Genomic DNA, 15,867 nt, shown 5'->3' on the forward strand with positions numbered 1-15,867 from the left:
GTAGTGACCAAGAATGCAAGAGATGGAAACCTGAAATTGCTTCGGAAAATTCATACAAGATCCAATTATGCGAAAGATGCAATTCTAAGGAAGCACGGTGCAACCTTTTTCAAGAATATCATACGGATTTTTCCCTACACCAAGTATGTTAAGGCTATCCCTTATTTCCTTTGGCATGATCCATACGAAACAAACAAAACGAGAAAATGCACAATTTCCATACATGACTCTATTCATAGAAATATTAGAGATGCTTATGTTCTTGATTCCCCATGTGTCATATTATTTTATCATTTGTTCATAGGTCTCAAAAATACATAAGTTGGTAAATTTTATTTCATGATATTAATCAGAGGCATAATGGTCTTATGACGTACTGAGAGATTTTATTAACGTATTTCATATGCATTTCATGCATTTATACATGCAGATTGACCCATGACTAGATGGCATTATATACGATGTATATGGGATATGGGAAAGGTTATGGTGTTATATACGTACCACCACCTGATCAGCTGGTATACATTGATGATTTGCCCACAGTGGCCGAAATGATGTGATGGGATGCCCTCAGAGGCTTGATGATGTTATGAACGCATATAACTATGCATTGTATGATATTTATACGCATATACATGACATTATAAAAATGAAACAATTCACAGAGCTTTGCAAACATACATGTCGAGTCTTTTACTCCATGTTTCTCTCATGTCTATTATTTACTGATTTTCATTCCTTACATACTCGGTACATTATTTGTACTGAAGTCCCTTTTACCTGGGGACGCTGCATTTCATGCCCGCAGGTCTCGATAGATAGGTCGAGAGTCCTCCAAGTAGGCGATAAGCTCAGCGGAAGATGTTGGCGCACTCCATTTGCTCCGGAGTGCTTGTTAGGTTAGTATAATTTAGACGTGTGTTGTTTGGTATGGCGGGACTCTGTCCCGACCCTTATGAAGATTATGTATTCTTAGAGGCTTGTAGACAGATGTCATGTACGTAAAAGATTGTATGGCCTTGTCAGCCTATGTTTTGAGTTTATAAATAATCATGTTGGCCTATTAGGCCCATATGTCACATGTATATGATGATGTAATAAGAAAGATACATTACGTTGGTACTCGGTTAAGTAAGGTACTGGGTGCCCATTGCGGCCCATCGGTTTGGGTCGTGACACAAAGACAATTAGCAAGTGAGAGATAAGACAAGTATTGACGATGTCAAGTAAAGCATGTGAAGATAGACTAATGGTGATGAATATATCATGTTATGGCAACTCAATTAAAGGCATGGAAAGAATATTCATAGCTAAAACCGGTCAATTACCACATTTAGCTAGTATACACACTCGTCACCTTGCGTACAAGGCTTCCACATATCACAATTAACTCAAAACAACACCAATCCTAAGGGGTAATTCCCCCACACAAAGTTAGGCAAGACACTTACCTCAAAACATACTAATCCAATCCACTAGTAAGTCTTTTCCACGATTATCCAACTCCGTACGGCTCGAATCTAGCCAAAACAACTCTGTGCCATAAATACAAACTATAGGAAGCTATTTTGAACAATAAAGTTAAAATCTTTTAAGATAAACAAAAATTCAACTCAAAAAGTCAACTCCTGCCTTCATCTCGGAACCCGACCAAACTTACAAAATTCGAACACCCATTTGATAACGAGTCCAACCATACAAAAATTACTCAAATCTGACTTCAAATCTCCTTTCAAATCCCAAAAATTTGGTTGAAGAAGTTTCAAAAATTTCCTACAAAATTTCCAACTCAAATCACTAATCAAATGACAATAATAATAATGGATTCATATATAATATCCAAATCCGAGTTAGAATCACATACCTAGATGATTTCCTTGAGAATCTCTCGAAATATCGCCACAAACTGAGCTCTCTAGGTCAAAAGATGAAGAATGGAATTAAACCCTCGAAGACACCCTTTTCTGCCCAGCGATTTCACTTCTGCGGGCACATTGTCGCACCTGCGGAAAAATCCATTGCAGGTGTGGTTCCCACTAAGGCTAGGCAAATCCGCTTTTGCGGAGTGTAAAGCGCTCTTGCGCTTCCACTTCGGCGAAACATGGGCGCACCTGCGGAGGGTCTCCGCTTCTGTGACCCCAGGCTTGTGCTTGCCCTTTCTTCTTCTGCGATACTTCACTCCCACCAGTGAGTCCGCACCTGTGGCCACTCCCACCGCAGGTGCGATGACACCAGAACAGCTGAAGCTTCAGCAAACAACTAAGTCCAAAATGATCTGAGTTCAATCCGATTCACCCCCAGGATCCCGTCTGAATATACCAACAAGTTCCAAAACACATAACGGACCTAGTCGAGGCCTAAAATCACATCAAACAACATCGATTCTATGAATTGCCCAAATACCCGAGCAAGTCACACAACCACAATACAACATAGAGAAGGCAATAGATAAGGGAACGGGGCTAAAATACTTAAACCAACCGGCCGAGTCGTTACAAATGTGGATTTTTGTTTTGGTGTGACCGAACCCCAGACTTGTTACAGCCCATATTTTCATACGTGAAAGTACGCCATAAGTAAATTGATGGAAGCTCAGAAATGAGATATTACATCCCGCATTTTCATGTGTTAAAGTTTCGTCGTAAGTTAATCAACGTAAGTTCGGGGATGAGATTTTCTTGAGATTATAAGCATTATGCTATTTCAAACACGTGGTGAGTAAATTCATGAAGGAGAGAAAGTAAGCAAATAGAAGAAAATGAGTTTCATTAAAGGTTGTCGATTTGGGATAAAATACGGGCCGAGCGATAAAACCCGATATTTTTGGACTAGTACCATACAAGGTACCATATGGCTATGATAGAAATTTGAGATAATTCTTAATTATGTGTATAATCGGGTAATTATTGATTTTAGTGGGAGATTAATAATTAGTGAATATTAATTAGGATCTTGGATTTGGATAAGCCTAAGAGGCAAAATCGTGGTAGCAAGTAAGGATTAAATAATGACTAAACAAGTCTTGAAAGCTAGGTGGAAAGATTTGAGAATTGTTTGGCCAAGTAATCCAAAAAGTGGGGCCCACTCATTTTGATAAAGATACAATCTCCCTACATCATTAGATGAAACATGGAAATGCTTGGCAAAGTGACGGATTGAACTCAAAGAATTCGTTTGAGACTTCATAACGCAATAAAGCGTGAAATTTGCAATTATAACGGAGTACGATGCAATCTTTCTCAAGAATATCATACGGATTTTTCATACTCCGGTCTTGCTGTCACGTGTTTTGTCGCAATTGTCGTATGTTAGAGGGATTGTCCGAAGAACCAGCTCAGGTATGTTAAGGCTAAGCTCTTCCTTCATTTTTCATGATTTCGTAATTACACGAGTTTCATAACGAGGCATAAAGAGAAATTCATATTCCGGAATTTACGTATATTTTCCTAGTCTTGTAAGTTACAATATTCTCCTTATCGGGACTTCATATTCAATTGAGCATTTCCTTTTTTCAGTCAAGATAGCAGAGAATCTATATATACAGTATTACAGTATTTTCATTACCATCGATCTATAATCGATGGGCAGGCCCCTATCTGGCAACCTCTGATCAGATGGTAAGTTATATACCGAGCCTACTGTGGCCGAGCGCCTATGAGCGAGCCCAGTTGGCCGAGATACAGAGCCTAGTATGGTCGAGCGCCTATGAAGGAGCCTACTACGGCAGAGCAGTTATATATATACCGAGCCTTATAGGGCCGAACAACTATTTTACTTACTATATTGAGAGAATTGAGTCAGTATTAGCAAGTAAGCATATCTTCGGATTATCTTTGACTCCGAGTTACTTTCAATTATTATATTATCAGTTCTGTTTCAACTTTCAGTATATTGCCTTACATACTCGGTACATTATTTGTACTGAGTTTTCAGAATAAAGTGATAGACAGAAATGTTAGCAGGAAATAAGAAGAGAGTGCATTATGAGTAAGATGTGATACATGGATGATAACGGTAAAAAAAATGAAAAAAATGACAGTATTATAGAGTCTATAGTCGAGTGAAGGGAAAGATGAGAAGTGACAGGCCTTGAGACAACAAAAGAGTATAGGCCAGAAAGTCATACCCTCATTTCGAGAAGCAAGTTCGTGAACAAAAGGAAAAGATAGACCCCCAAAGTAATACAAATCAGTATGGGCAGGTAAACAAGGTAAACTAGACATGAATTAGGGATTGAGTGATTTGATAATAGTCGGCATTATGAGAATTTTAGAGATTGCATTCCGGCAATAATAGAATGGATAACAGAAGAAGATTCATGAGAAATTCAGAGAATGGTGATTCAGGAAAATGCTTCCCTAAAGTAAGCAATGAGAATTACCGCAAGGCGAGTAAGGGTCATTGATAATGTGAGAAGACGCCAAAGATAAAGAGGTAAAACATCTATAGGTAGCTCGTCATAGCACTAAATCTTAGTACTTCCCTAAAGGGGGGAATATGGAGTGATGTGGCATTAAGTCAGAGACAAGTAGTTCTAGTAACTATGTAATGATAAAGGAAGAAGCGGAAAAAAAATAAAGAAGGGATGAGATTGCACTTATTCAAAGCCTACAGATATGCTATGAATCCAGAACATTATGCAAACACGATGTCAAGGAAAGGAAGTAAGGGTCCCTGCCCGGGATGTTTTTGATAAATAGTAAGTTAAGACAAAAGAAATAACCCAAGAAAGATTATGTGAAATATGGATATGAGAATGGACCAACGAGTAGTTAGTAGTTAATTCAAGAAGAGCCTGGTTATGGCTAGACAAGGGGATACAGACAAATTAACAGATCGTGCAAGATAAATATAGTGAACCCAACATGGGGAATTCAGTCTCGCAGATATGACCTCGGAACCCTTGAGAAATATTCAGATAGAAGTTGGGGTAGTTAAAGGTGACATATAAGTGTTACGGAAATAAAAGAGGATGCCACTGGAAAGAGTCAAAATTTAAGTTCAAAAGCAACCCTACAAGCACAAGGGCGTGGAGATAACTAACTACGGATAATTATAGGCAAGAAAGGATTCAAGATCATATGGGTTGTATGGAATTCCAATATGTGTGGGCACTAAGATAAACCAAGTATTCATGCAAAAAGTGGCAGAAAGACCAGGAAAGGTAATAGCTTACGTTTAAAGAAAGCTGAGAAGGAATGAAAGGACTTATTCGATCAATGATCCAGAGTTGGTTACGTTATGAACGCACTTAAGCGTTCGGAGTATTTTCCATGCAGCATATATGTCGACAATCATACAGCCGTAGAAGATTTTGGTTTAAGTTAAATGAAAGAATTGAGCCCGGGTCATAGAAAAAGGATTGAGTTGTTAAAAGATTGTATCATGGAGATTCCATAGCGCCCACGAAAGGCTAAAAGTATAATAACTAACACCATGAGCCGCAGATCGGAAGATAGCTTAAGACTACATAAAGGTTGATCAGAGGAAAGAGGAAACTAAAGAATTACATAACCCAAGTAAATTAAGAGTTTGATTATTGGACCCAGGAAATTATGGACATCATGATTAAGAACATTGCAGAATCACTCTTAATATCAGAGGTGCAAGAGAGATAGTATAACAACCATATTCTATAACGCCCCTACGATAAAGCCGATTAGAAAAGTACCAACCTCATAAGAGGTCAGTATGAAGCTCTCACCGGATTATGTATACACCAGAGGTGCAAGTATTATAATAAAGCCTCAAGTTATTGATGTGAATTATACCTATGTGGAAGGAAGGTCATGAAAGAGATACAAGACGTGATGCAAGAGTTTAAGGTAAGTAAGGTAAAGGTGAACAACGTACACGATACTCAAATGTAGGAGGTTGTGAATAGTCCATACTTGGTATAGAAGGCTAAAAGCGCGGGGATTCAGTATCCAAGAATGATAGCGGCGTCGTCAGTGGCATGTCTTCCAGCCTATGATTTCCAGATATCGAGGAGGCTAATTAAGAGAGTAAAGAAGAGTTAGAGACGATATGTTCCAGAATGACATAAGGAAATCTAAGACGCAAGCAAGTTGAAGGAAGGTTGCGAGTAGTATAAATAGATATACATAGGACGCAAGCTAAAGTATGGTAAAGCAACAAGGTTTTAGAAAGACAGGAATAAGGACAAGAAAGGGGGAATAAGGAGGTGACGAGAAACAGGTAAGTTCTCGGGATTAAGCCCGTGAAAACAAAAGAGCTAATTTCTCTCTAAGTTATAGCAAGTTCAATATAGCCTGAATAAACTCAAGGGAGTCTAAGACTAATAGCATTTGAAAGAGATGGAATGCTGCCCTGATAGTACAATGAGGGTGTAATTGTGATGGATAAAGGATGATGTTTAGGCCTTCGAGTGAGTAAAGATTTGAAGAGAATTTCATGGATTGTATGAGATTAAAATACCCACGTAAGTGAACCACATTGGTATGCTATAAAATACGGTCATTGAAGTACAATATCACCCCTAAGTGGATCAAGAAAATCACTTCAAATATTTCTCAATGCAACATAAGCCCTAGTGGCAAGGTATGACGTAAGAAGTTTCAAGTTATTAGTGGTATATTGTAAATTAATATTGAGGTGAATTAACAATGGATGGACAAAAGTCACAAAGCATGAGATGAGATTAGGCCACCATTCTTAAGATGAACAATAATGAGGAAGCATTAAATGACTTAGATTTATACATACGGGATAAGTACCGAAACTAACCTGGAGTTCGGTAGCAGCCCTCAGTAACGATAAATCGAGATAAGGATTATGGCATAGTATGACCTACCTAGATGCAGTAAAGTCATACGGATGGATAAACGGATCTATGAAATAAGGCATAGCAATATTCGTAAGTTCAACAAAGTATCAAGCGAAGAACTTCAGTATACCTATAGATGCCCAGAGAGACATTTTATCAAACTCTGTATATGTGTACAAAGTGAGGCCTGGAGATTGATTAAAAGCTGGAGGAAAAAGGAGAGAGGTGTCGCATAGGCGCACTTACAAGGTCAGTATCATACATGCTGCATGATAGAAGGTAGCAACAGTTACGAGATTGGAAGGATTTCGGCCACAAGCCATGGTGTCGGAAGGAGGCCTAAGGCGGGAATGCCCTGGCCTTTGGATTTATTCGCAGAACAGTTACCTAAGTGGCAAGAAGAGTATTAAAGTATTTGCAAGAGCTATGGATTATGAGAATGATAAGTGCATCAGTCAACATTCGAGGACGAATGTTCCAAATGGGGGAATGATGTTACACCCCATTTTTTCGTACGTGAAAGTACGCCATAAGTAAATTGATGTAAGCTCAGAAATGAGATATTACATCCCGCATTTTCGTGTGTTAAAGTTTTGTCGTAAGTTAATCAACGTAAGTTCGGGGATGAGATTTTCTTGAGATTATAAGCATTATGCTATTTCAAACACATGGTGAGTAAATTCGTGAATGAGAGAAGGTAAGCAAATAGAAGAAAATGAGTTTCATTAAAGGTTGTCTATTTGGCATAAAATGCGGGCCGAGCGATAATACCCAATATTTATGGACTAGTACCATACAAGGTACCATATGGCTATGATAGTAAGGTGTATAAAGTGTATTAAAAGTGAGTAGTATTTTATGTAATTTGAGATAATTATTAATTATGTGGATAATCGAGTAATTATTGATTTTAGTGGGAGATTAATAATTAGTGAATACTTAATTAGGATCTTAGATTTGGATAAGCCTAAGAGGAAAAAACGTGGTAGCAAGTAAGGATTAAATAATGACTAAGCAAGTCCTGAAAGCTAGGTGGAAAGATTTGAGAATTGTTTGGCCAAGTAATCCAAAAAGTGGGGCCCACTCATTTTGATAAAGATATAATCTCCCTACATCATTAGATGAAATAATGGAAATGCTTGGCAAAGTGACGGATTGAACTCAAAGAATTCGTTTGAGACTTCATAACGCAATAAAGCGTGAAATTTGCAATTATAATGGAGTACGCTGCAATCTTTCTCAAGAATATCATACGGATTTTTCCTACTCCGGTCTTGCCGTCACGTATTTTGTCGCAATTCTCGTATGTTAGAGGGATTGTCCGGACAACCGGCTCAGGTATGTTAAGGCTAGGCTCTTCCTTCATTTTGCATGATCTCGTAATTACACGAGTTTGATAACGAGGCATAAAGAGAAATTCATATTTCGAAATTTACGTATATTTTCCTAGTCTTGTAAGTTACAATATTCTCCTTATTGGGACTTCATATTCAATTGAGCATTTCCTTTTTTCAGTCAAGAGAGTAGAGAATCAATATATACAGTATTACAGTATTTTTATTACCATCAAGCTATAATCGATGGGCAGGCCCCTATTGGGTCACCTCTGATCAGATGGTAAGTTATATACCGAGCCTACTGTGGTCGAGCGCCTATGAGCGAGCCCAGTTGGCCGAGATACAGAGCCTAGTATGGTCGAGCGCCTATGAACGAGCCTACTACGGCAGAGCAGTTATATATATACCGAGCCTTATAGGGTCGGACAGCTATTTTACTTACTATATTGAGAGAATTGAGTCAGTATCAGCAGGTAAGCATATCTTCAGATTATCTTTGACTCTGAGTTACTTTCAGTTATTATATTATCAGTTCAGTTTCAGCTTTCAGTATATTGCCTTACATACTTGGTACATTATTTGTACTGACATCCCTTTTGCCTGGGGACATTGCGTTTCATGCCCCCAGGTCTCGATAGACAGGTCGAGGGTCCTCCAAGTAGGCGATCAGCTCAGCAGAAGATATTGGTGCACTCCATTTGCTCCGGAGTTGCTTATGTGGTCGGTATGGTTAGGACATGTACTGATTAGTATGGCGGGGCCCTGTCCCAAACTTTATAACATTTATGTACTCTTAAAGGCTTGTAGACATATGTCGTGTACGTGAAAGATTGTACAGCCTTGTCGGCCTATATTTTGAATTTATAAATTATCATGTTGGCCTATTAGGCCCGTATGTCACGTGTATATGATGATGTAATAGGAAAGATACGTTATGTTGATACTCGGTTGAGTAAGGTACCGGGTGCCCGTCGCGGTCCATCGGTTTGGGTCGTGACAAGACTGAGGCTACCAACATATCCTTTCGGAATCTGGTCGGACGTAGTTCAATTAGCATGAACTTCGTTTTTGATTTTTGTTTTTGTTTTTCATTTTCTTTCTCTTTTTATTTTTTTTTCTTCTTCTTCTTTTTGATTCTTTTTATCTTTTCTTTTCTTTTCCTTTTCTTTCTTTTTACATACAAGATTCCAAATAGGGTGATCAAGGAAAAAGTATCTGGATCAAAGGGTTTGCAAGGGGTTGATAGTGTTTGGGTAGCGAGAATAAAAGCCTTCGTCATCCCAATTAAATAGCATTAATGTTGCGTAAAGGGTCAAACATAGTACCTTTTGACTGCATCCACATTAACAGTTGTCTCGGGGACATTTCGTTCGATGTCTCCCAAATACAACGCTCCCTTCAGCAAAACTCTGGTTACAATGTATGGACCTTTCCAATTTGGTATGGACCAATCTGAAGAGAGGGAATGTCAACTTCTACAGGTATTATGGCTTCTGTGCCATAAACTAAAAGGTAGGGAGCAACCCCAACTAATGTGCGCACAATGATGTGATATCCTAATAATGCAAAAGGCAGCTTTTTGAGAATCCACTTGATATTCTTGTTTGCAGCTTCAACAACGCCATTGACTTTTGGCCGATAAGGGGTAGAATTGCGATGCAAAATTTTAAATTGCTCACATACCTCTCTCATCAAGTGGCTGTTTAGATTTGCAGCATTCTCCTTAATGATAATTTTAGGGATACCAAAATGGCAAATGATGTTAAAATGCACGAAGTCAACCACCGCTTTATTAGTGAAGACTTTGAAAGTGACTGCTTTGACCCACTTTGTGAAATAATCAATGGCAACCAAGACGAATCTGTGCCCATTCAAAGCTTTTGGCTCGATCGGCCCAATAACATCCATGGCCCAGGAAGCGAATGGCCAAGGCACTGACATAGGGTGCAACTCCAAAGGCGGTGAATGAATCAGGTCGCAGTGTATCTGACACTGATAGCACTTCCAGACAAAACTGAAACAATCCTTTTCCATGGTCATCCAATAATAACCTGGTCGGAGTATTTTATTTGCAAGGATATGCTCATTCATGTGAGGCCCACATACTCCTGAATGCACTTCGTTCATGATCCTATCAGCTTCTCTAGAATCTACACATCTTAACAGATTCAAATCTGGAGTTCTTTTGTACAGGATGTCCCCACTCAAAAAGAAACTGCTTGCAAGCCTTCTGATAGTTCTCTTTTGATCTCCACTGGCTTGCTCGGGATAATTTTATTTTCAAGAACCTTTTGATATCATGATACCATGTCTCACCATCTAGCTCCATTTCAATAGCGTTACAATAACCGTGCCTTTCTCGAACCTGAAATTTAAACGGGTCAAAATGGACATTACCTGGGTATGGAGGCATTGAGGCCAAAGTAGCTAGTGCATCTGCTAGCTCATTGTGGAATCGAGGAATATACTTGAACTCAATGGACTTAAACCGTTAACTGAGGTCTTTGACATGTTGTTTGTACGGGATGAGTTTGATGTCCCGAGTTTCCCACTCGCCTTGCGCCTGCTGAATAATTAAATCAAAATCCCCCATGATTAATAACTCTTGTACATCAAGATCAACCGCCATGTTCATACCCATGATGCAGGCTTCATACTCGGTAGTGTTGTTTGTGCAAAAGAACCGAAGTCGGGCCGTGTCCGAATAGTATTGACCTGTGGGCAAGATTACAATTGTCCCAATCCCTACGCCTTTTGTATTTATAGCCCCATCAAAGAAGATTTTCCAGGAATTGATGTTCTCTGGAATCACTTCAACTGAGTTTACTTCCTCGTCCGGAAAGTGCTTAAGGGTTGGTATTCATCATAGACTAGGTTCTCAGCTAGATGATCCGCCAAGGCTTGAGCTTTCATTGTTGTGCGAGTGACATAGACAATGTCGAACTCAGTGAGTAGGATCTGCCAATTTGCTAACCTTTCTGTGGGCATCGGCTTCTGGAATATATACATCAAAGGATCCATTCTGGTTATAAGATACATCGTGAAAGCCAATAAGTAATGTCTCAACTTTTGGGCGACCCAAGTTAGGGCGCAACAAGTTCTCTCCAACAAAGTGTACTTGACTTCATAACTATTGAACTTCTTGCTCAGATAAGATATGGCTTGTTCTCTCTTCTCGGTTATATCATGTGGCCCTAGGACACAGCTGAAAGAATTTTCCAAGACTGTCAGATAGAACAACAAAGGTCTTCCCGGTTCCGGTGGGACCAACACACGCGGATTGGTCAAATATTCTTTGATTTTATCAAAAGCTTCTTGGCACTCATCTTTCCATTTAATTGTCGTGTCTTTCTTCAATAGCTTGAATATGGGCTCACAAGTGGTAGTAAGTTGAGCGATGAATCTGCTGATGTAACTCAATCTCCTAGCAGACTCATGACCTCTTTATCTTTGTCGGCTCCAACTCAATGCCCCTCCGACTGACTATAGATCCTAAGAGTTTCCCAGATAGAACTCAGAATGCTCATTTAGCTGAGTTTAATTTCAAGTCGTATTTGCGCAACCTCTCAAAGAATTTCCTCATATCTTGTATGTGGTCTTCTTGTGTTCTTGACTAGATAATTACATCATCCACATACACCTCAATCTCCTGATGCATCATGTCGTAGAAAATGGCAGTCATAGCCCTCATATAAGTTGCCCCGGCATTTTTTAAACCAAAAGGCATGAGCCTATAATAGTATGTGCCTACGGTGTGGTAAAAACGGTCTTTTCTGTGTCATCTTCATCCATCAGAACCTGGTGATACCCAACATAACAATCCACGAAAGACTGTATCTCGTGTTTAGCATAACTATCAACGAGGATATGGATTTTTGGCAATGGGATGTTATACTTGGGACTTGCTTTGTTCAGATCCTGGTGATCAACACAGACTCGGATTTTCCCGTCTTTCATTGGCACTAGTACCACATTGTCAAACCACGTGGTGTATCGGACCACTTGGATCACACCGGCTTTCAATTGTTTTGTGACTTCTTCTTTGATATTATCATTGATGCCAGTTTTAAACTATCTTTGCTTTTGTTGGACATGAGGATAATTGAGATAGGTAGGCAATTTGTGTAACACCAAATCAACACTCAACCCTATCATATCATCATAAAACCATGCAAACACGTCTTTAAACTCAAACAATAGCTGGAAAAGGGCGTCCCTAGTTTTATCATCAGCGTGAATGCTATCTTTATTTCCCTAACCTCTTTTGAATTTCCCAAATTAATTGGCTCGGTTTTGTTTATGTTCGGCTTAGATTTATTCTCAAATTGTTCAAGTTCTCGGTTTATTTCCCTAAAACCCACATCTTCATCATATTCTGGCGCTTGATTCATTATTTAAAAGTTACTGTGTTTTAGGATCTGGGCAAGAATTCTGCAAGCATGTCATGTTATTAAAGTCCACATTATTAGAACTGAAAGGAAGAATATAAGAAAAATAGCAAAATCGAAAAAAAGAAAGAAAAAAAAAGAGACAATTATGAACGATGAAATATTAATTTCATTTCATTGAATTGGAAATATAAAAGGGTTTACATCAAAATTTAAAGAAAATAAACTAAAAATATTCGGGTTACACCCTGAAATAACCTGTAATGCAAAAAAATAGCAAGAGTGACTACCAGGATTCCCGTCTGACAAGGAATGTGGTAGCCTCCCAATTCTTGGGCTTGAAATCTGGTCCCATGTATTGCACCTCGACACCGCTCGTGCCTTCCCATGGCTGGACCATGTTGGATTCATATAACATTTGTTTCAGAACCCCACAGATGTCATCTATCTCTTCGGCCGTGAAGGGCTCTTCTGCTTCCTCCACATACTTTGGTTTGACAAATGACCGGGAGAGATGCGGGATAGTCTTTGACAGGACCCACCCATTTTCTTTGCGTTCATTGGCCCATGTTCTATCAGCTAGCATGGGTTGGAAACCAAGCCTAAAAGTTTTTTAGTTCACGACCGGAGAGATAGGCTCAGTAATGCCTTGCAAGAAGCCCCTAGCCCCTTTCCGGGCTCGTACCCATTTCTAATTATTTGGGTAGCAACCATAACTGAAGTTCTGGACAGACAAGGTTGAGGTAGCGGGGCCCCTTCTTCAAACTAATCGGCAACCACAACTTCAAATGCCTGATACACGATGAGTTCACTTTCCTCCCTAGCTTCAAGACATGGGATTGAGGGGTCCTGGTAAATGGATTGTTCATCTTCTCCGTGTACGACAATTTCCTGATCATCATGTTCGAACTTGACCATCTAATGGAGAAGGGATGGAACAGCTCTGACAGCATGAATCCAAGGCCTGCCAAAAGAAAGTTGTATGATGTTTCCATGTCCAAAACTTGTAATGTCACCTCAAAGTCCACTAGACCAATAATCAAAACCAGATCAATTTCGCCAATGGTATCCCTCTTAATCCCATCAAAGGCTCGAATGCAGACATTTTTGGCACGGATTCATATCGTACCAATTTCCATCCTCTGAAGTGTCGAGAGAGGACACATATCTACTCACGAACCGCCATCCAACATCACTCTTTTTACATAGTAACCTTCACATTTAGCAGTCAAGTGGAGGGCCTTGTTGTGTGCAGATCCCTCTACAGACAAGTCATTATTGCTAAACAAGATCTTATTGACTTCGAAAAATCTCTCAACCATTCTTTCCAATTGTGCAACAGTTGTCTCATCCAGGACATAAGCTTCATTCAAAGTGTTGAGCAGCACCTTTCGGTGTTCATCCGAACTTAGCAACAGAGATAAAAGCGATATCTGGGAGGGAGTTTTTCGGAGTTGATCAACTATTGAGTACTCCGAAATTTTCATTTTCTTGAAGAATGCTACTGCTTCTTCGTTGCTAACAGGTTTCTTCGGTGGCATCTGGTTGTCTCAATTTTATTTAGCTTTTCTTAATTCATCTGGGGTATTGTACCTCCCGGATCGGGTCATCTCATTAACATCCCCCACAACTTCTTTTCCTTTGTAGGTAACAACTATTTTTATTATAGTTCCAAGGGACTGTTGTAGGATCTTTCATTGGACCGTTCCTGTGAGCGGGCAATAGATTGTTGGTCACATTAGGAGCCTCCTCGTCCCTCAGAACTATGCTTTTAGCTTTGATCAAATCTTTAACTAACCTCTTTAGGGTCCAACAATCTTCGTGGCATAGCCTACCATCCCCGCGTGGTTTTCACATCTAGCACCAGCCCGGTATGTCGGGGACTCGGGGTTTGGCCGATTCGAAGTCACAAGTTGTAGTAAACACAATCGGATCAGCTTCTGAAATAAGCTTGAGTATGACTCACCGATGGGGGTGAAGTGATTTCTTATGGGATGTTCTCTTGGACGGGGATTGTACTGGGGTGCAATTTTTGATGGGCGAGGATTATATAGATCTTGGCAAGGACGACTATTTCTGGGAGGTGGAGCTCGGTTTTGGTTGTAGTTTTGTGGCCGTGTGAAAGGTTGTGCGTTCATCACCGTATCGGCAGCGTCATGATGTGGGTAGAAATGTTGCAGGGTTCGGGGTGGCATATAAGAATGGTTGAATGATCTACGGGGCCCTCTTTAGCTCGAAGCCACCATAGCTCCCTCTTCTCTATTTTTCCTATTTGTCAGACCCCTCAAGCCATTATGTAACGCCTGCGATATGTCCCTGAGGGCAACCTGACTTAATATTCTTCCCGTCTTCAAACCATTTTTGACAATTTCTCCAATTTTTATAGCCTCGGCAAACGGCTCCCCCATAGCAGATATCATGTTCAGGAAGTAGTCTGACTCTTGGGCCTGTAAGAAGAATGTAACCATTTCTGCCTCATCCATTGGAGGGTTTACCCTGGCGGCTTGCTCGTGCCACTTGATAGCATATTCACGAAAACTTTACGTGGGTTTCTTTTCAGATTGGACAAAGAAAATAACATTTCATTGTACCGGACTAGGCTTACGTGTTTGAGGATTGTAGAAATTCTTTGCGGCCCGGACTTTTTGGGTTAAACAATGCACCGAAAAGTAAAGGAAATTTTTTGGCGCAAAAGTGCATTTCTGCGGTCCTTTACGCGATCGCAGAATCACTCTGCGGACCGCATAATGGCCGCAGAGTGAGGCAGTTAATTGGGCCAGTTGGAAGCAATTATGCGGTCGACTATGCGACTGTATAACTGTTATGCGGTGCACTATGCGACCGCAGAATAGTTATGCGGACCGCATAGTGACCGCATACACAGATAGTTCTTTTGCCTATTTTGTAACCAATTATGCGACCGGTATGCGGTCAGCATATCGGTTATGCGATCGCATACCTTGTTTTGGAGCTCCATTTTTGGGTTTTTAAAACTCGACCCTACTTCGTTAAATACATGTTTTGGGCCATTTTTGAGATATAATCTGATATTTTAGAGTGAGAGAGAGTTCCCTAGAGTGAGAAGGTGTTCTTCAATAATTGTTCTTCAATTCTTGCTCAAGTTTTAGAAGATTAAGAAGGGAAACTCAATAGGTCTTCATCCTAGAGGTAAAATTCTACACCCTAACCCTAATTTCGAAATTATCTGAAAATGGATAATTAGCAAGAAAATATTTGGACATGAGAGTTGATTATTTTACATACATGTGATATCAAGGGGTGTAGGAAGATTGTTGAACTAAACATGGTAAAGATTGGGTTGTGGGATGATGGAATCTCCATAAAAGGACCT

The sequence above is a fragment of the Nicotiana tomentosiformis genome, chromosome 4 (assembly GCF_000390325.3).
Source record: "Nicotiana tomentosiformis chromosome 4, ASM39032v3, whole genome shotgun sequence".
NCBI classification, from domain to species: domain Eukaryota; kingdom Viridiplantae; phylum Streptophyta; class Magnoliopsida; order Solanales; family Solanaceae; genus Nicotiana; species Nicotiana tomentosiformis.